This window comes from Notolabrus celidotus, chromosome 5 (assembly GCF_009762535.1).
Source record: "Notolabrus celidotus isolate fNotCel1 chromosome 5, fNotCel1.pri, whole genome shotgun sequence".
NCBI lineage: Eukaryota > Metazoa > Chordata > Actinopteri > Labriformes > Labridae > Notolabrus > Notolabrus celidotus.
Window position 1 is genome coordinate 17,160,591 of NC_048276.1, and position 20,479 is coordinate 17,181,069.

The 20,479-nt window shown below is 39.9% G+C and overlaps 2 protein-coding genes across 2 annotated transcripts in view; one reads left to right on the top strand and one right to left on the bottom strand.

Moving 5' to 3' along the window:
- The window catches only part of nlgn2b (neuroligin 2b), a 203,547-nt gene that overhangs the window by 34,979 nt on the left and 148,089 nt on the right, over positions 1–20,479 (top strand). Inside the window, exon 2 of the mRNA XM_034684217.1 lies at positions 7,555–7,667. The gene's annotated coding sequence lies outside the window, so the exon portion shown is untranslated. The remainder of the gene's footprint in view (positions 1–7,554; positions 7,668–20,479) is intronic.
- Positions 1–20,479, bottom strand: part of fgf11b (fibroblast growth factor 11b) — a 55,815-nt gene that overhangs the window by 26,280 nt on the left and 9,056 nt on the right. The gene's annotated exons all lie outside the window — the stretch shown is intronic.

The following is a 20,479-nucleotide window of genomic DNA, read 5'->3' on the forward strand; positions in this document are numbered from 1 at the left end:
CTTCCAACCCCAGCTTAAAGTCTCAAGAGGAGGGAAAATACAAAATACATTCAGCAGAGTTCAGACTTCCAGTATTTGATAACAACTTCTTAGTTAATTAGAGACCTGCCCAAAGTGCATTTTGGGACTAACTTGCTTTAAAACAGGAAAAATGCAACCCAACACACCTGTCCACCTTCTTGCTACCAGTTTTATTTCTAGCAAAGCTGGGGCCACCAGAGGATGCAGTCAAGTGAGAGAGTTAGCCTCCGCTAAATAAAAGATAAATAATCATGTGGACTGGCTGGTGGAGGAGAGGATGGAGGGTGAATGAAGAAGTTGAATGTTTCATGAATGGAGTCCCTGCAGCTTACTTTGCCTTCATTTAAGAAACAGACAGAACTTTCGCAGCTTCCGTCAGACGTCGCCAGTGCCCCCCCCCCCCCCGATTACACAAACCACTCACTATGTTGTGGGAATTTGAGTAATCTCCTGAGCTCAGCATCTAGCTGCACTATGCTTCCCCCACAGTGATGTAAAAAGCCACTAACGCCAACCCTGCACATTTCCTGATGTATAGCTCAAATTGACTCACCAAGTGGTCTTTAATGGGGGTACTAGTTCCCATAGAATACTGCAGTTACTTGTGTTCTTTAAATAATGATTTAAAAACATCAGTCATGCATAAATTCATAAAGCAGCTGTGAGGATCTCTCATTTTGTCCATCTTTTTGGGCCCTCTGCTGTCAAAGCAGCCCATCTTATCTCCTGCTGACTCTGTCCTGTACATACATGTGCTCCATTGTTAAGGGAAAACTCTTTGCCTCCCTCCTTTTACTGCGCAAAGTAACTCACATTGTAAAAGCTGACGAAACAAGGCCAATGAAACAACAGCTTTTTTTTCTTACATGTTCTGTAAATCTTTTCTTTTAAGTCTGACTAAGCCGTAGTGGCAAGAGACATTAATTGAAACTGGTTTGTAACCAGTTAAAAACTCCACACTGCACAATTTGATAATTACCATATAATAATAGTTCAAGTTTATCAAACCACATTTTCAACACACTGTTGTGTGTTATCTTAAACTTTCAAATTGTCTCAAAAGATCCTACACATAACTCTCAGTATCAGGATAAGTATGTTTTTAATACATGTCTTAAAACCTCTGCAGTGTCTTTGCTTTCCCATCAGAACTCAGACAACAGCTGCATTAATAACTAATATACTTATTGAAAAGGTTTAAGGTTGTTGTTGAGTAAATCTGGCCCTGATAGCCCTGAATTATTTACTCTGATATGGTTTATTTATACCAAAATGTATTGCTTTTAAAAGGTAATTCAGAGTGAGTGCATTATGGAATAATGGGGATACATTGTCAATGTAGTAATGTGGGTACTTTATTGTAAACAGAATGTACATTTAATGATATTTCAAAGTAGGTACATGATTGAGAAATTATGTACACTGTTTATATTTTTAAGTCATTGAAAACAGGGTAAATTATTGATTTTCTAAACTGGGCACAAAATTGAAAATGAAATACTTGGAAAATATGGGATTATCTCACTCACCAGCATTCAGAGATAGCATTAGCTTCAATAGTTGACAAATGAAAAACACTGGACACATCGAGCTAGTCAACGTTACATTCCAATTGAGAGTGAGCAAAGAAAATGATACAATAAACAACTTCAACTTCAACTGGGTCGACTTGCCGCCAATGATAGACACTTGAACCCTGGTATCTGACTTACTGTGGCGTTATTTCAGACACAGACATACTGAAGCTGTACAAAGAAATGAGGCTTTAAGTTAAGGAAAGTTTGAGTGCAACATGGTGAACATGGGAGTCATGGGCAGTGGATTCATATGTGACAATAGCTCATCATGTGACAGATGTCTGGCAGCTGTTATCTCACATTCTCCAGGCGATAGCAGTACAAGAAAGTCACACTTGGATAAAAGATTCCTGTAATAGTTAGACAATTAACTAGACTGTTTGTCAGGTGTGTGCAATCTTTATAACAGGGCTTATCACAGGTTTAGTCAACGTGTGCACTTTACTCCCATTGTGTCGAAACCATAGACTGTATTATTAATGGACGTAGTATCCGTGACGTCACCCATCTGTTTCTGAAGCACTGTCTTGAGGCCAATCGTCATCGGTGGCAGCCATATTGCTGCTGTCGAGCGAATGTGATGGAAAGAGGTGGGCATTGAGCCTCTAGCCAACAACTACAGTGTTCCTGCCTGTTAATCAAGTCAGCTGTGCCTCTCATTGGAAGACTCATAATCTAAATATCTTCGAAATTGCCACATTAGAAAAAAATTCATGGGTGTGTATGTGGTTCCCGGTACTTCCGGAGCCAGCCAGATCAAGTGGATCCTCGATGAACTGCAGTTTTTAGCACTTCCGCATTGGACTCATATTTTTAGACCGGAGGTTGCCTCTTGGTAGAAACAGAGGTTGACAAAATGACCGAATATTTTCTTGTCAAATATTACTGACCTTGATCAAATTTTCTTTTGTGGACATAATATGCAGTAAAAAAAAAAAAAGAGAGAATAAATCACATATATCGCAACCCAATACTCAGTATACCACAGAATGTTACAAATTGCAACTATTGATACAAGGGAGTACTTTTTCTCTTCCATAATTTTTTTTTTATGTGTCTTTTTTCAGAAGCTTTGAGTTAGGGCTGTCCCAATAAACTGGAATTGACTATAACTGTCTTTAAAATATGAAAAAAAATGAATAAATATATTGATATTGTGCTGAGCATAAGCATACCGTTAGAAGGGAATGGTAGTGTTTCTTTATGCTGCCATAAACCGGAGGAGGATAATGAAGTAGCAGCAGCAGAGGAAGACTCGGTTACCAGATAGCTAGCGAGCCTTTTGTGCAGTGTGTGGCTACTGCTGAAGTGCCAGTCATGTCGCAGTTGACAAGCTAGGTACTCTACTTGCACCCCAAATAACCCATCCTATAATAAATTCAAATTCACATTCCCATTATTCATCTTTTAAAGTAGGTGCATTGTTGATAAAAGGGGGAACAAAATTGGTATTTTAACGTTAATACATGTTTGATAAAAGGGGGTACATAATTGATATTTTAGAGTGGCACATTATTAAAAAAGGGGTGCTTTATTCATATTTCAGAGAGGGTACATTATTGAAAAAAGTTTGAAAACCACTGAGCTGACCAATGCAGCTTTTATGGGGACATGAAACATAGATGAAGAAGGCTCTGGAGGAGTTAGGGCCACGTGGGAGTCCCCCCTCTTCTAAACTTCGCCCATGTCCTCACACACACTCTCTGGGGAGGGACCTGGGGCACTGCGCAATCTGCCTCTCTTCTTGGGAGCAGCACAGGGAGCAGGCGGGTGGCAGAGGATGGGATCTGTAGGACAATTTCCCAAAGGAAGTGTGCCGGGGTGGAGGCATCAGTGAAACTGTGACCTACTCCCATTGTTACATGCAAGCATCTGCAGCACTCCCCATCCTCTCTGTTTCAAAGCTACTTGTCAAAACATTTCAGGATCTCAACTCCTGCACTTCTCCCCCCCCCTTCCATTTCATATCCTTTGAGTTATGTACACTTTCATCCCACCTAATAACTTCATACATCATCCAATCAGAGAAGGGAAGCTGTTCATTACCCGTCCCCACAGATGTGAAAAACAGAGATGAGAGCAAGAGAGAGAGAGAGAGAGAGAAAGGGAAATAGGAGGATCAGGGAGGAAAGGAGTGAGCAGAGGGACAACAAGGGAACACAGTGAATGAGATGACACTGTCATTTCATTAAGACTGACGGCTGTATGTGATGGAGAAAAGCACATTTAGGCAAAAATTCAATAGACAGCTTGTGCAATATGGCTGCAATCACAACTCCCCTGCTAGGTGTCAGGGGCACTAAAACTAATGTCTCACTTAGCAGCCCTGGCTCCAAACTTCATGATTCTCATCCTCCAACACCAACGCACAATAAATTCTGATCCAGTGTGATGAAAGAAAGCTCCCAGCAAAAAAACACAACTGTTGTATTTTTTACTGCAGCCGCATTACAGATTCATGGATAATAAAACATAAAACATAAAACAGTTCAGTTTGCCACCTATTACCATGCAAATATTGCAACTTTGAGCTATTTAGCCACAAAGTCATATGTTTTGTTGTGCTCGAGAAGACAGTGTGTCTTCATTGTACAAGTCTGGTCGTAAAGGGTGCACTGGGACTAAATTATGAAGTTTTGGAGAAGTTATAGACATTTAGAACTGAGAGGGAGAAGTCAATAAAGGGTATTTGGAAATATTTACAACCTTTGAAATGCTTTACATCACTGTAAACTTTTGATTGTGAGAAGTGAAAAACAGGGCTTATCAAATTATTTTAAAATTTTCTTTCATTTACAGTTGAAAGCAGAAGCAATTCTTCTGGCTGAGGATTTCCAGTATTACTTATTTGAACCCCCCACTTCAATAAGCAATATTCCCATCCCCAATATACGTAAAGATAAGGGTAGCAGGATATACAGTATAGACTGATAATTATGACTGTCTGTAATTATCTGTTATTCTAATTATACAGTTTTATTTGATAAAAACAACCAATAAAAGTTGCTTAATTTCAGAATCAGAATCATCTTTGTTGTTGTTGTACAAGTACGATTAAATTTCGTCTGACTTCTGTCTGTTTAAATACAAAATACAATAAAATAAAATAGAATAAAAATAAAAAACATAATATAAATATATATATAAATGTATGCATATCTATAGAAAAATGTACAAATAGAAAAATGTACACATATAAATATAAATTGCCAGAACAGTGCAAACAGTGCAATACTTGCAGTATATGAAAGTTGTGAAGCAGAGGGAAGTTGTGCAATAGTGCAATACCTTTTCTTTTCTTTTTTCTCATTTACTCATTAACAAGCCTACATACTAGGTGATAGTTTGTGATCTACATTACATTCAGAGAAGACAACAAGTGTAGCCACAACAAGCTGTTAAAAGTAAATCGATGTAACAGGTATGCATGTTTTTCAGTGTTTTGGAGAAGGATGTCACGATTGCAACTTTCCAAACATGTGCCTCAGGTTTTTTCTACAGGTGGACGTTTTAACAAAACAAGTCTTTAAAGTAATCCGAAAAGTCGTCATCTCAACAAAGACGTGGTAAAGGATTACAAAGAGCTGCAGCTAGCATCAGCACGGAAAAACAAACAACGAGTGCTGTTGTCAGTTTCAGTTCAACAGGCATGTGAGAACTGCAGGAAGTTATAAGAAACAACCCAAAGCTATAATGCGAAATCCCTGAATTTACAGTACTTGATGACCCAAAGTGTAAGACCACAGATTGCAGCTAATGGCGTGATTTGAACAGTACCCTGAGTCACTTCTGCTTTGCAAGTCAATAAGGGGACATATCCCTCAACAACGTCAGGGACTACTTAAGTGTAACTGCAGACATACAAGTTATTGGTTATTGGTATCAGTTATAAAAAAATCATTATGATGCAATCCTTATACAACTGAGGCTGGTAGTTGCTCAATTGTCGTGTGTGTGTGTGTGTGTGTGTGTGTGTGTGTGTGTGTGTGTGTGTGTGTGTGTGTGTGTGTGTGTCAAAATTACACTCTGCCTGCCTCTCAATAACAGCCCGAAGTCTTTCAGTCTCCTCTGTAGTGTTTAGGATTTAAGCAGTGCATATGAGGTAGCAGTTTAAACAGCTCTGAAACACAGACTATCAGTGACAGTTGAGACTTGTGGGATTTAAGATTGCTGTTATTATGGTATATAACTATTTCAGTTTTGGGTGTGAGCATGTCAAGATACAACAGAGATCCTGCACTGATTTTTAGAAGGTTTGGAAAACAACATTTATGGTGGCAAAAATAAAAAAACTTTTGTTGTCATAAAGCAATAAAATAGGTCCACAATCAAAATATAGGGACATAGCATGACTTCTTGAAATGAAGATAAAACATATATCTGAGATATTCATTGAGTATTTATTTTTGCTTTCCATTCTAGTTGTTTTTACATCTATTGTAAAACTCTGAAGCTCTTTTTTTTTGGCTCTAATAGTTGAGCACTGCGAGGCTTTTAACAACATGCAAATGAACAAAACTGTGCATAATCACAACACTGACTCCACTCAGTGTCATCAAACAGCAGAGATGCTCTACAGCCCCATGCGTATTCTGCCAACTGCTCCCCCCTCACCGCCTTGACAGCAGCCGTGTCTGCATAACACACACAGACACATACACACACACACACACACACACACACACACACACACACACACACACACACTACAGTTGTTAATATTGCAGTACATTGGCATCAGTAGTCTAGTTTTCCACAAACATGTCACATTGCTGCCAAACTAACACGCCCCTCTCATCCAAATAAAAGTAAGTGGAGAACATGACACAGGGGATGAACACACGTGATTAAGGTTGGAAAATAAAATATACATCTATTATATGGAAAGGCCCAAGGGCTAAAGTCTGCTCTCCTCCTAACAATGCTTTCCATCTTCATGCCGAACCTTTTACACCCGAAACTAAAAAGTATGCTGCTGCTGATGTCTTCGTATATTGCACTGAACTGGAACGCAGCTTTTTTTCAGCCTTTCCATCGGCTTCAGGGGAAAAATTAATGGGGTACTCGAGAGACTTTATGTTGCACTTCAAGAAAGTTGGAGAACTCACAAGAAACTGTACAAGAATAATCAAAACTGAAGCAGCAGAGTCAGAGAAACTTCTCACTTTTAGTCTCCAGTTTGACTCAAACTCTACAAACACTGGAGCCTACATTTCCCATAATGCGAGTAGATTACATCTTTAATTATACCTTCCTTGCCTCCTAAAATCCATCCTATTTTTCCGCTCTGATTCACAACAAAGGCTTTCTGTTCAAGATTTTAACCATTCAAATCAAGCGAGGACATCATCTGGTTATTTTTGTTAACTTAGTAGTACTCTTATGACGTCTAAGCTTTGTGTGTAAATACGCTTGAGTGAACCTATTTAAAAGATAATGGTTTGTGCCGAAACCACAGTAGAGTGAGCAAACATTACCGAGCAAGCCTACTTTCTTCCCCTGTCATAAGCCGTGCAGAAGTAGTCGGACTGACAGTGACACACTGTGACAGCAGTCTACCTCTGCTTGGCTTAGCACTCCACACACCGTTGTTTACATGAGCAAAAAGCCTCTGTTTGTATCACAAGGGTGCACAGTGTGCACATGTAGTCTCCAGTGCTCTACAGGGGTAAACAGAGAAGACGATAACCCGGAAAGCTACTGACTGAAAGGTCATGTTTAGTGCTGGATCTTGGGGCACGCTTGTATTCAAACAGTACGAGCATATTTCATATGGCAGAGGGCCAAAAGTAAACACAGTTTGATGAGGCTGTGTGGCAAACAATCCTAATGTTTGAAGTGCAGTATCTTGTAATGTGACAGTGGAAAGCCTGCAAATACATTCACTTTAGTTCTGCACTTACTTTTACTTGACTTTACTTCCAAGATAATTAGTTTGGATTTTATTTTGACACAGTCGTCTGAGAGGAACTGGCGAAGAGACACTGGATTATAGCAGCAAAGGGCAAGTGGTGGATGCAAACCCCGTACTGCTTTGGGCCTGTGTCGATGGGATGCGTGCTTCACCAGGTAAGCCATCAGGGCAAAACCTTGCTATTACATTACTGAGAATTGTTACTGATTGTTCGACAAACTAAAGGCCCTTTTTATTAAGTTAACAGCAAAACATTTTCTCATTTAAAATATATATTTTTAACTCCAGAGAAATTGTAAAATGAGAGTAAAGGCTGATTTACTCCTGCATCGAATCAACGGCATAGCCTACGCTGGGGCTCCTCTTAGCTACTGTACCTACACAGAGGTCTACGCACGTAGCTGACGTGCACCTCCTCCAAAATGTAACTACGTGTAGAATCAATGCGGACCGCAAGCTCTGTGATTGGTCCGCTTGGCGATATTGTTTCCCGCATTTACAGCGCTTCCGGGATCCCGGACATCGGCTGCACATCGGCCATGTGTTTCATCTCCTCCTCTCTATTCTTCATGTAATCATGTCTGTATGATAAACAGCAACATGTATCAGCTATAGATAAACATAACACGCTCTGAATCGCTGTGGAAAAGTAAACAGAGATCGTAGCAGGGCCGGAAGCAGGCGATCGGCTATCAGAGAGACCGACTGCCCTCAAGCGTTTCGGTAGACAATTGCTGCGTGACACGGACACATCGATGCACAAGTATGTGGTGCTCGTGTACGTGTCAGCCCCTGCTTCGTAGGGGCAACGCAGAAGCATAAATCAGCCTTTACACGATTCGGTACATTTCGGTTCATCCTATGTGCAAAAGAGTAAGTACATTTATCTACAAATCTGCAGAATAATCACTCCTATATGACTCACCGATCAAAAGTGATACGTTGATTCTCAGGGAAATTGTCAAACCTCTCACAGCTCATAAACATTCTTTCATTGTTTGAGCATCACATGCCAAGTTACCAATTCAATTATCAAAAACTGTCTTAACATGTATATGCTATAAATATCTATGACTTGAAGTGTTGGTGATGTCTGTCTCAGTAAATTGGCAGAAGACCTGCCAGGTGACAGTGATTGACTAGGAATCACAATCAAGGCTGGAAGCATATAAAGATGAAATGTTCCCTCAAATATCCCCTCAAGATCAATCAATCAATCTTTATGTATATAGCACCAAAGCACAACAAATGTTATTCAAAGATGAAAACTTATAGTTTCATGTAGTCTTCTGGGAAGAGGAACAAGTTTTTTTTTGTTTTTTTGTATTTTTGTTTTTGTGTTTTTCACTAGGTTGTAATTCTGTGAGAATCATAATATAATTTGTGACTGTTTCAGAGGCTCAGGGAGTAAGGGGTTAATGGTCATGCTCTGCCTGCATGCATGAGTCATGCAGCTCGTTAAGCTCTGTTCAGAGTTGGATGTTTGGGGAGAGACGGGCAGAGCAGTAGTTTGTGTGCTTAGTTGATAGTTTACCTGCTCCTCCTGTTCCTTCCTTTCACAGTTTTATTTGAGTCGCTGACGAAAAGTAAGTGTTTTGATTTTGTGTATAAGTATTTTGATGAGTGTGTGTTTATATCCCTTTATTTCCTATACACTTATACATGTCAGTGCATTTTCAGTTTACTGTGTACCAGCGCCTTATATTGTTTACTGTGTGTGTTTTTTTCCAGACTACAATATATACCTATTTAACTCTGTGTGAGAAAGGAAATAAATACTGCTGGCCTTACGGCAGCTAAGTGCAAGCACCGTCTCCTCATCCTTCCATGTATCCTGATCGATACACCGTCCTGAAAACTGCCTACACTAAAACGAGCTAGTGCTACCTACCTTCAACAGTGACTATCATAGTGGGAAAGCCTCTAAATATTTTCATCAGTATTACCAAAAACAAAACAACTTTTTATTTAGGTGGCACTGTCCACCAAACCGACACAAAAGCTTAGTTTTGAAACATAAATGAAACGTTTTGGGTGTCTTTCTACTTTTTGCAAACATGCTATAGAGTGTTGATGTGTAATGTGTCAGTTACATTTACAGTTCAGAGAAGTTTAGATTGTTTCCAAAAATGAGTTGAAATATTTGAGAAAAATTGTAAAAGTAAACATTGATAATGAGGCGTCCTGGAGTGGTTGGAGAAAAAGGAAATGAATCAAATCATGGAAAGTTCAGTTAGAAATGAAAGACAAATGTTTTACTTTAACTCTGATGGACGGGCACAGTATTAAATCAGCCATGATATATGGATTGTTTTAAAACCACTCTTTCTTATGGCCAAATTCCACTGGACCCGTGTCTGGTCCGTCTTGGATCCGTCGCGGCACCAGAGTTGATTGGTTTCTATTCTAGTCAATGTGTTGACTCCGACTGAATCCAGTCCTTTGCGTTCTTGCTGTGTCTCTGATCTGGCACACCAGAGCCTCCCGGATCGGATACGAAGACTTCTATTTTTGCCGGATGCTGGAGCAAAATGCATCGATCTCCACAGATTTAGATCAAGTGGGACAGGAAGTAAGGCACCAAAACAAAATTCAAACATCCGGTTCATTTTCAGAATAAAACACTCTGTGTTATCGGCAGATCATTTTTCACTTAACTGCAACAACAAACTGTCATGATGAGCAGAGCCAGGCCTGGGGTCATCAGGTCTGAGGTTTTCAGAGGCCAATAAAGACAACATGGATGAGGAGAGGAGTCGGATAATCAGTAATTACCACGGGAAAACCTTGGTCACATGACCCCAGCTGTCTGGCGGTCCTGCTCCGTGATGCATTCTGAAAACGCACCCGGCGGGTGTTTACTGATGGAAGTCCGGGGTTAAGCTATTAGAGGTAACTCACAACCATAGCAAATTCTACCGTATGTATCCTATCCGATGTGAGTCGTCTTTTGCAAAGTGTAACCGTGTTCTTTAGTTAGGCAAACAGTTGTAGTGAGGATACCGTACTGTATCTGTCAGGGTGAGCACACCAGCATCTGCTTTGCAAAACTCCCAGAAACACACCAGGCAGCCCCCACTGTCCAGGGTATTTCCCGTGGAGAGGACATGTGTGCCTGCATTCATCACTCGGAGGACACGTGTGGGCTTGAGTGACAGAAAGCATTCGCCGATCCAGGTCAGTGGAGTGTGGGTCACAGAGAGCTCCCTGTCTGTTTATGTACATCAGCAGCACAGGGGTTGTCAGCACAACCGACAACATGTTGACTCATCAGCAGGCCCATTTCCAAGTGACCTCTCCACACATGAGCGCAAATATGACTTGCAGTCGACAAGCGGAAAAGCGAGTGTGTAGAGGGAGAGCCTTAAGAGATGGGACTTCAAAAGACAAAGTATAGACTACACATGTCAAATGTCCAAAAGACAAAGTATATACTACACATGTCAAATGTCCAAAAGAGATTGTTGTCATAGTTTTATGTGGGCTCTGTATGTTTCTTAAGGTGATATAGTTAAAGATATGATTACAATGACTTTTTCTATGAGTAATGATGGATCTATTTGGGTCTGCTGGACCACATATCAGTGGTCAGAGTGAAGTGAGACACTTTTGTGAGCTGTGCATCGAGGCTCTCTCTGACCTCTGTACATTTTTGGCAGTGCTTCTCTTGCAAAGTAATTTTGATTTGGCAACAGGTACCCTGGACAAGTGGTTGTTAAAATTGTATAAAGCTGTCATGTTCCATTGTTTAACAGGTAAGGCATCTTTAGGAATATGGCAGGCCACTACCTTGGTAAATTGCCCCATTTATTATTCTTTTTTCATTTGGTACAGAATGGGTCAAGGCAGCTCGAAGCATTGGTTGCACATAGTTTTACTCACTTTTTGTATTGCACTTTGTGGCGCTCTTGTTAATAGTCGAAGAGATTTGTCCTGCTTGAACTTTTTATTGCAACCTGTTTTCAGCATTCTCTACAGAACGCGTTTCCTACCACTCATCTAGAATTTTATACCCTCACTTTCTCCAGATAATCGAGCCAGTAGTTTTCTTTTCACCGACTAGCTCTGTTGTTTCCATCCTTATCTGACTCCGACTTCTTGTTGTGAGTGAGTGAAGGAAGAGGTGGTTGGTTTGGAACAAGAGCGGTGGGCAGGGTTAAGAGGAACAGACGGTGAAAAGAGAAATAAGCCTTCTGGCAGCTCTTCAGAAGAGTTATTTTAACTCAACAATAGTGAAATAAACCGTACTGTCTAACCCTACATCTCGTTTGAAAATGTATGTATTGAAATATAATATCTCAGCCTATATACTATGGATTAGGAGTAGGGGTGGGAATCGAAAACCGGATCTGACTTAGAACCGGTTCCAATTGATCAATTCCATCGGAATTGTACACCTCAAATTTTATCGATTCTTCTTAACGCTCCATTTCCAAGCATGAAGTCACATCATGTTGTGGTACGTTGCATTATGTCACACACTCTGCGACGCAGAACTCCTTCAACCATGAGGAAACATGGAGAGGAAAAAGTATTTTCCTCCAGGCTCCAGGGGCTACGTCCGGACTCACGCAGCCGAAAATGAGGCACCGAGAGCGGGTAAAATACCTCCGCGATGACCCCCCGGAGGAAAATGCGTTTTTCCTCTCCAAATTCCAATTATTTTCATGCAGGCTCGAGCGGCCACGTCGGGACTCCCGCGGCCGAGAATGAGGTTAACCTATTGTTCAGTATGTTCAATTTGAATATGTTCATGTTCAGTCTTGTGCAGACATAATTTTGGAAAAAATAAAATGGTTCCTTTTGGTGCAGAAGACTGTAGAACTACTTTTTTCCACCTCAAAAAAATTCTCAGAAATCGTTAGGAGAACTGATAAGGCATTGGATTTATAAGCAGAATCGACAATGGCATTGACATTGATAAAATCTTATCAATTCCCACCCCCCACATTAGGAGTCATTCAGTTTTTAACATTTACAAGGTCTTGACTGTGAACCAACTTGTCCAAATAAGTCACCTCCTCTTTAAAGCAAAACAAGCATAGAAACAGTTGTCGTTCAAAACAAATGGTCGTCGGCAAAAACAGTACCAGGAGGAGTCGGAATCCGAGCTTTCCACTTTGTTAGCTTGTTTTTTTTTTAGAAGTTTGTCTTGTTTTGGGTCAGGATTTCTCCAGCATTCACAAACTTTATAATGGAAGCCAAATTATCAACAGAGTCTGCACAGATGCAATGATAAAAACCACTAAATCACTTTATGTTTAACATCACAGCAAAGTAATTTTTCCAGTGCTTGACAGCAGTGCTGGTTAAGCTGCTGCCTTTTTCGTCAAACATTTCATCATCTTTGGAGAATAAGAGAAGTAAATGTTTGCCATGCTTTTATGCTCTTTTGTTCCATTGTTTTTCTCTCTCTCTTTTCAGACAACATTCATGTTCTTCACTGGCAGTTTAAACAAAGATTTGCGGCTGGAAGTGGGCATGTACTTCATGTGCAAGCAAAAAAACTCAAGACTTATCAGTTGTTGCAATTTGACAGCATGGCTCTGTTTTCTCTATCCATAATGTCTACAGTTTGTCATCATTGTTGACTTGCTTGTTATTGCAGCCCTCGACTGAGGTGTTTGTATTCCCTAACCTTAATTTAGTGTGACTGTTTAAGTAACAAGAAGTACATCTCAGAGTGCACTTATGATGGATTTCCCCGGCTGATGCAGGCACTTTCCCAAGATGCAGTTTTTTCAGAGAAATATTTAATTCTGCAATTTTCAGGGTAAACAGATTATTAAGTAAGTGGTATAAGTTTTCTTAAAGCAGGGCAGATTAGAGCCATAAGAGCATTTTGTTTATTAAATTGGGTTTGCCTCTAATCCCAGCAGTTGCCGCTGCGCCGTCTACACAGGGATGCCCCTCATCAATTTACATTCAGCACTGATAATCATTTTGAAAATCACCTGGGGGAGACTGGAGCCACGTGTTACAGCACAGCCATTCACACCGCAATTATGTGTGTGTCTGTATAAATGAGGTCAATGCACATAAGAACCCAAGGTAATCACTTCATGCATCACAGCTGCCATCAAGGACACTTAAACCCTTCTCTGCAATGTAATTGCTCTGCAGAATAAGCAGTGGCTGAGGTTTATCGCTAATCAGGGTAGTGTATGGCTCGGTGTTGGTTATCATTACACTAATGTATTTATCAGGGCTTGATTTGAGCCCAGTATGTCGCTGGCTGATCTCCCTGTAGCCATGCTCCTCTTGATAAGGTTGGAGGTAATTACAGGGGGCCTGCGTGACCGAGCAGCCAAGGGCATTTTCTTCTTCTTCTGCTCTGACCGAACCAAACAACAGGGGTTTTCCTCAGCTTGTATTTGCAGGACTCCATAACTCTCCTCTTCCACCTCATAATGTGCTTCTTCACTTTCAGCTGCTCTCTCTTTATATATGCACTTCTCCCTTGCACTCTTTGTGTATGCATGCATGCATACAGTACAGTACATGAGTGATTGCGTGCATGCAAGCAAGCACATACAAGCATGTGAGCTGCATATATGCCAGAAATGGGGAGTATGTCTCTAGTGTCCTGTTTGATTCCGCTTCCAATAAAAGGAGAACATAGTTCCTCCTTTTTTTTCTTCCTCTTCTAAACTGGGCCATGAGCTCTACAGTGCTGCTAGTAATTATCAACCTTGTGGGAAGATAGAGGGGGAGAGATGGAGAGGAGCAAGGGAGGAATGAAGACGTGAAAGCTAGTTAACAATACAACTGAGGTATGTCTGGAAAGAAAAAGAGGGAAGGATGACAAGAGCGAGAGAAAAGGGCAGTGATGGAGTGGAAGAGCGATACAAAGATACAGAATGTGACATGTGTGAGAGGGTGGACGAAGAGATACGGGGAGACAGGTTGAAAAAAGAGGTTGTAGAGGAGGAAGAAGAGGGATAAAGCAGAAAGGGGGTGAGGTTAAAGAAGAAATAGAAATGAATGAGGTGTTTCCCGTCACCTTCTAGTCCCAACAATGACCTCTTAATTCAAATTCAAGGCTTCATAAATCATTTCACGTGACAGTGGCAGCAGTTCACGTAAGTGAGACAGAGTTATTGCAGCTTATTAATGGTGCTGACAAGAGCATGTCAAACACGGGCAGAAGCAAATAGGACTCACGCTGCTTCCCTGACACACATTCAATATTCACATATGTGCTTCATTAGCATTATGACAGGAACGTATCAGTGACAGCACAGGGGATTCACTGGCTGCATACTGCGACCTCAAAGCTTCCACATGATGGAACCAAATTTACTTATCTGGTTTAATACCTGTGCTATGTAAAGTAAAAGAAAACATGGAAGCACGAGCAAGACCACTGAGCCCAACACCCAACCAACACACCTCACCTCTCCTTTTTTCCCATGGAGCCTCCAGCAAGGACACAAATAGGCCCTTTAATATATGCAGAACAAACAGACACAAACATTCTTCTACTCCCACAGGGGTCCAGACCTCTGTCAGATCCTGTGATGATCACACAAGTAAACAAACAACCAAGCTAAACAGCACAGTGATGGACAACAAAGGATTCAGAATTTGAACTTTCATTGATTTGCTCTGATTTAGTCTTCACACAGCGCACTTTTCAAACACAGGAGAAGAAGACACAAACCATGTTTAGAGATGCGTGAGAGCTGCTTTGCATAGGAGGGAAATCCATGGATGATTGTTTGATTTCAGCTGACATAGATTCAACATTCAGCTGCTAAGAAATGCACAAATAAACTCACAAAGAAGTAACAACATACACTTGTTTTGGAGGATGAATTTACTCTGCATGTATGCAGACAGTAAACATGCAGAGCGGCAATGCACAAACTAGAAGTTTCATCAGACAGGCTTGGAAAAAATGAAGAAAAAGTGTCAGGCCCTTTTAAATTCAAAATCTGGAAAACTGAAGTTAACTCCTGTTGCAACCAATTTCACTTCTTCTGGTTTTGTCTTTTAACTGTTCTCCCAGAGCTTTTGAAAGGAAACCATTAACCATAATTGTGCCAAATGTTCATATACAAACTCCCCTTTTAAGTCAGTGTTCTAATTCTATTTCACACTGTTCACGCTAAGGGAGGCAGCACAACCAAATGCTACATTTTTGCTTTCCCACAAAGAAATAAGTGCTCAGCATTGATTGCTCTGCGTCCCACAGAACTGCTCTCAATGTGATTAGTCTTATTTAGTGTTTCATGCCTGAATCAAACAGCTGGGTATGTATTGTATATTTTTTGAAGGTTTTAACTATGACAGTTAGGGGTGAGAATTGATAAGATTTTATCAATGTCAATGCCATTGACGATTCTGCTTATCAATCCAATATCTTATCAATTCTCCTAACCATTCCTGAGTATTTATTTGAGGGGAAAAAAGTAGTTCAACACAGTCTTCCACACCAAAAGGAACCATTTTATTTTTCCAAAATTATGTCTGCACAAGACTGAACATAAACATATCCAACTTGAACATACTGAACAATAGGTTGACCTCATTCTCGGCTGCGTGAGTCCAGATGTGGCCGCTTGAGCCTGGATGAAAGACTTTGAATTTGGAGAGGAAAAACGCTTTTCCTCCGGGGGTCATTGCGGAGGTATTTCACCCGCTCTCGGTACCTCATTTTCGGCTGCGTGAGTCGGGACGTGTGCCCTGGAGCCTGGAGGAAAAGACTTTGAATTTGGAGATGTTTCCTCGTGGTTGAAGGAGTTCTGCGTCACAGAGTGTGTGACGTAATGCAACGTACCGTGACGTGACGTCGTGCTGGGAAATGAATCGTAAAGAATAATCGATAACATTTGAGGTGTACAGTTCCGATGGAATTGATCATTTCGAACCGGTTCTAAGTCGGATCCGGTTTTCGATTCCCACCCCTAATGACAGTTATGAAATCAAATTTCTTTCAATGTAGATTGTATTTTCACTTTCTGTGTGTACAATACATCAATCAAAAAAACATCAATTTAGCCTCTCCAGTTTTAAAAATTGACATTTTTATAAGCAAAACACATACCGGTCACTTTCCCAATGTAAAAAATGATCTATACAGCCATTGATAACTCACAGTGTTATTGGTCAGACAGTACTCAATCCAACATAATGTGCAAACCGGCAACCAGCAGGTACAAAACTGATGATTGGAAATAAGTGCTAATGTCCAAGACGTTTTGAGTAATACAGTGTATTCAAATCTACAGCCCCTTTTTGCAGATATGCAATTGCTCTAATACTAATTTAGTTTGAGTACTCTGATAGTCAAATGACTAAAACTGACAATCCTTGAGCAGAGAAAGTGCATGCCTTGCAGCTGCATCCTTCATGGCACTTGAGTGATGGATGCAGCATGTACTGGGGATTGGACACTGGTCTAGTCTTTTGCTTCTCTTGCTCCATTTTATCAACCCCATTACTGCGGATTGAGCTCTTCTACAAACCATCCTGAAGTCTCAAAATCATCACATATGGACTGAAAATACAATATTCATTCACGCCAATGTCTCACATTTAAACTGCACTGTCTAAACTTGACACCCAGACGGCAGATATAATTGTAGTCTCAGTGTTATATGATTTTTCCTTTTGAATGACATATGCTCATGTCTTTCTTCTCTTTAACACTAGTGGGAAATAAGCACGATATATCATATTATAGGTTCTTACAAATGGAGGGAGAGGGGAGCTTCAGGTTATGGATTGTTAAACTCCCAAGTGGTATATGTGATAAAACATTGTGCTTATTACTGAGGAATACATTAGAAAAGTATGAATTTGTTAGAAGTCGTTTGTTACACCCAGTTATCTTCTGCTAAAGAGAAACTGATCAACTGATTGATGATCAAAGAAATAAATGATACATGAGGTACACAAACAGCTTTGTACATAATGCATTAATAGTTCACACTGGTCAGTTTGAACTGTTCATACATTGTACACAGATTATATATTTTTAGTATTTCAGACTCCCTTCTCTTCCCCTTGCAGTAGTTCTCCCATTCAAATCCTTCTTCCTCTCCCTCTCTCCTCCCTGTCTTCTCATCATTACCTCTATAGGTGTCCTCCATCCTCACTGTCTTTCTCTTGTTAGAGCTAAATTCAATCTGTCCTTGTCAGCTTTAATCAAAACACCCACAGATTCAATTTAGCAGGTTTGTGTGGGAGGTTAAGGTGGCATCTTCAGGACGGCAGCAAACAAAAGAGACTTCCCTGTGCACACATCCCTCCCCCGCCCCACTTTGAACGAGACTTAAGGCCATTTTTAACAAAATCTCTACGGCTCAATGTGTTTGACTTCAACCTAGAAATATTAAGGTAGATATACCTTTAAAATAGATATGCACATAAATAAATCCCTTAATCTGCTACTTGGTTTCAGTTCATTTCCAAACTTGTTTTTGTTGTTGTTGTTGAATCTGATGAGGACATGTTGTACAGAGTTTAAAGGATGAGCAAGATCACCTACTTCTGTCCATGAACAGCTGCATTCCCATCCTTGCAACTCGACACCATTTGGTACCAGATATTTAAGTCCCCTCTGATGAAACAAGAGCTCAAAGCTAAAAATCCCCACAATTTAGATGACCTCTAATTCAACCACTAATCTTGTGTTTGTCTTGTCCAGATGCAGACAAGTAGAAAGCTGTTGTTTGGAAATCTCTTAAATCTTGATTGGGGCTGGGTTTTCTTTGGAATGTTTTCAACATGTGTGCTTTAATGATAACCCAGTTTCAGTTCTCGTACAATGAAAAAAAATACAGTTTCAGTACTTTTCTGTTTTTTCAACATGACTCCTATTTTAGATTTTGAATCAAATGTCAAGTGTTAATTGTTAACAAGAACCTTTGGTGGCATCAACAACTCTAAATGAAACACAGCAATTAAAAAAAATGGGGCACTGCCCTCATTAAAGAAGAAAAGAATCAAGCATTAAAACCTTTATCAAAACTGTAAAGCTGTCATAAACACTCCCAGGTGACATTTTTAGTATAAAAGTAGCATTTATTTACATTAATAATAAAAAAAAAACATTGTTAAGGATTCAATTAAAAAAATTAATATAAAATATTTCCAAAATAGGGTGTATTAAATGCACCTTTAACACTTTTTTGGTAATCTAAAAAGTGAACAGCCCAGGTTTACCAATACACCAGTATTACATGCAGAGAGGTATTTTATTGTGTTACTGTACTTTACCCTGAAGATGGCGCCCAAAGAAGTAAGCAAGTGCTAAGTGTCTAGTTTTAGTTTACTTTTACTCACTACGATTGGTGAATAAAATCTGTACGGAGGTTTTCATGTGTGGTTGAGACTGTTGAGACAGTCTTGTTATTTTTCAAAGATTATCTGCTTTCTCAACACAGTTTGATAATTTTTAAGCACAAACTGCTCACGCTATTTGTTTCAGCCACAAGTCTGGTGATGTTCTATTTCTAGTAGTATAGAATTAAAGTGAAACATATGGTTCTTATTTATAGGGCAACATGAACATAGTATGGTTTGATTTTCATGCCTTTCGAAAGTAGGTTTTTGTTCTGTTGGGGTGCAACGTATGACTTTGACTCAACATACCTCTTCAATAGATGGACATACTCATCGTCTTATTTTATAAAAACAAATTATTAGTAGAGCCATGAAAATTGTGTAGAAATGATGGTGTATACAAATGAAGCCAATGCAGAAGTGCAAAAATCTGCAGTTTATTGAGTGTGTACTTGAGGCTGGCTCCAAAAGCCAAGGAATTCACATGATAAAATGACCAATTTTACAGTGAAATAAAACATGTTTACTGCCTGGTTCAAAAAGGTTTTGGTCTGAATAGCTAATTGCGTACACACTGCATGTTTTTTTTTTTTTTTTGAAAAAGGTATCCATTTTCATATTATGAAGGCTAAGAGCTATGCATGCATTTGTGTAATGGGGGAAATGATGAGTTGACAGGCAGATGTGCCTGATGTAGCTGTTCGATAGTCTATCTCAGTACCACCTCTTTGCCTGTGTCTACATTGATAGAAGGTTAGGTTAAAACAGCATTTTCCAAAATGGCGACCACCATCATTGGGCTTCAGAACGACTCTGTGGCTGTTTTTGAAACCGCCTACTATACTAGCAGTACGTACTGATTTGGCCAAAATTCAGTATGTAGTATGTAGTATGTGAACAAGAGCAAAATCTGCATGCTAAAACTCCCCGGATGTCTACTGATTTCACAGTATGCATCAGACCGGTCTGCCTCGCATACTGTTTCCCACAATGCACAGCGCTTGTTCCGCTTTTACTTTTCTCTTCTTTTTTTACCTACTGCCTGAGACTATGTTAATGTTTTTATACAGTAAATGAGTCAGTGCTTTAATGCTTTGGAGTATGCCACTTGACTGGTAAAGACTTGATTGATTTCAGGTAAACCTCTTGTGTTATTGACAGGTGGCTGTAACAAAATAGTAAACAAATTGATAAAAATTAACAAATACAAAGAAAGGATAAATAAATTAATGTGTAACTGTCTTGCAACCTACTGTACTGTGTGTGTACAGTTTATATATAAAGCAATACCAAAAAGCACAATTATACAACTCACAGTTGAATAGCTGTGATAGTTGTAAAGCTTATTAATGATTATTTTAAATTGTTTGTACACTGGTAATTACTGCTCAAATCTAAGAGGCATATATATTTGATACTAGTGGAATCAGGGTATTGAATGTTTTGCAACATTACCTGAATACATTTTTAATGGACAACGTGAGAAAACGTGACCAAGGAACCAAGGGCATTTCTTCTGCTTCTGTGACTGAACCGAACGACAAGGGATTTCCTCAGTTTATATTTGCAGGACTCCCTGGACTCTCTCTCTTCCTTCCTTATCATGCTCTTTTCCACCCTCTGCTCTCTACACTTCTCCTTCCATTCTGCGTGCATACAGTACATGAGTGATTCC